This window comes from Euphorbia lathyris, chromosome 4, assembly GCF_963576675.1.
Source record: "Euphorbia lathyris chromosome 4, ddEupLath1.1, whole genome shotgun sequence".
Classification (NCBI taxonomy): Eukaryota; Viridiplantae; Streptophyta; class Magnoliopsida; order Malpighiales; family Euphorbiaceae; genus Euphorbia; species Euphorbia lathyris.
This window is the reverse complement of record NC_088913.1, coordinates 58,843,936-58,845,687: the sequence shown is the minus strand read 5'-3', so window position 1 is coordinate 58,845,687 and position 1,752 is coordinate 58,843,936. Positions and strand designations below refer to the sequence as shown.

Below are 1,752 nucleotides of genomic sequence, written 5' to 3'. Positions count from 1 at the left end.
TGGGCTTGCAACATCGCTACTGGATCAAGATTCACTATACCTTTAACTGATGATGTAGTTGAGGATGATGGTTTTGCTATTGGTATGTGTCCACGTTCCGCGGGCCACATACTGCTGTTGATTGCCATTTCCTCCAAAAGTTCTCTTGCTTGGGCAGATGTTTTCTTCATGAATAACCCTCTAGATATAGCGTCCAATGAACCTCTAGTTGTAGGATTTAGTCCATTATAAAATGTTTGCATTAAAAGTTCAGCGGGCAATTGGTGGTGTGGGCATAAACGTTGAAGTTGTTTAAAACGTTCCCAAGCCTCATAAAGAGTTTCACTATCATTTTGAGAAAAAGATGTTAACTGTTTAATGACTCTTGCGGTTTTTGCTAAAGGGAAAAATTTTGATAAAAATGCTTGGGCTAATTGCTCCCAAGTCTCAATTGATACGGCTGGCATAGAAGTTAACCATTCTTTGGCTCGATCCTTCAAGGTAAAAGGAAAAAGGCGAAGTTTGATTGCTTCTGCAGTTACATCAGTAATTTTAAAAGTGGCACAAATTTCTAAGAAATTTGTCAAATGGGTATTAGGATTTTTGTTAGGTAACCCGTAAAACGTTACATTATTTTGCAACATATTAAGCAACGCAGGCTTAATTTCAAAATGATGTGCATTAATTTGGGGTCTAACTATACTGTTTGTTACACCGGCCACTCTTGGCCTAGCGTAATCCATAAGTGTGGCCATAACTTCTGGCTCGGTAATTTTAGTTTTTATTGGGGTTTGGTTTTTCTTTTTCTTTTCTTTCTTGTTCTTTTTAAGAGTTCTTTCAATTTCTGGGTCAATAGGATCTGGTGACGTGCCCGAACTTCGAGAACTGCGCATGAACTTGAAATTTCGCACGAACAGAAACTACCTACAAAACAGAATTTTGAAAAATAAATATGTTAATAATTAAAAATAAATAAAATGTGAAAGTTTGAATAAGTATGAATAAACCTAGATTCGTACTAAAACACGAAAAATTTAAAATTTTGTCAAAAATTTTGGCGTTCCCCGGCAACGGCCAAAAACTTGTTGAGAGATTTCCGCAAGTGCACGGTATACGCTTGTTGTAATAAAAGATATCGATCCCACAGGGAACGTTTTTTAACAAAACTTATTTACAATCGGTTAAAATTACTTTAAGGTTTATAATATGGAAAAATCGTTTAATCGGTTTTGGTTTTGAAATTGCTAGAATAAGAATTAGATTAGAATATGAAGATGTTAGAAAATATCTGATTTAAGAATGAATTTGCAAAACAGGAACGTTTTAGTACTTTAGAAAAGTAAACAAGTATATTTGTTTGCATTAAGCAAAGAAAACAACTTTAAACTTTGTACGAATTATAAAGATGAAATAAATGACGGAACCTCTAATTAATTGGCTTTGAACGCGACAAAACCCTTTCGGGATAAATTGCCCTTAATCAAATTAAAACTCTTTCGAGATAATAATTTGCCTAAGTGTTCAACAAAGTTTCCTTGTAAAGATTTTGGATTAAATACGTTTTAATGAAAACACCAGCAGTCACTTTAGTGGATTGGTTACCATAAGTGCTGCATAAAAATCTATCGAATAGAACAGACTTTATTAGATGAAATATAAATTGATACAAGTTTACAGAGAACATGGAGCATTGAATTCTTCGACGGCGTGCAAGTGAACGGGTTGTCAATCCTTTCCTTGGGTTTCGTTAGAGTTTGTCAGGCTCAGGGGCGA

At 34.8% G+C, this 1,752-nt stretch overlaps 1 non-coding gene across 1 annotated transcript; it reads left to right on the top strand.

Annotated features, from left to right (window-relative positions):
• The first annotated feature begins 258 nt into the window (after positions 1-258).
• LOC136228266 (small nucleolar RNA R71) lies at positions 259-365 on the top strand. The gene has a single exon (XR_010688594.1). It is a non-coding gene; the product is annotated as a small nucleolar RNA R71 (small nucleolar RNA).
• Positions 366-1,752: the final 1,387 nt, after the last annotated feature.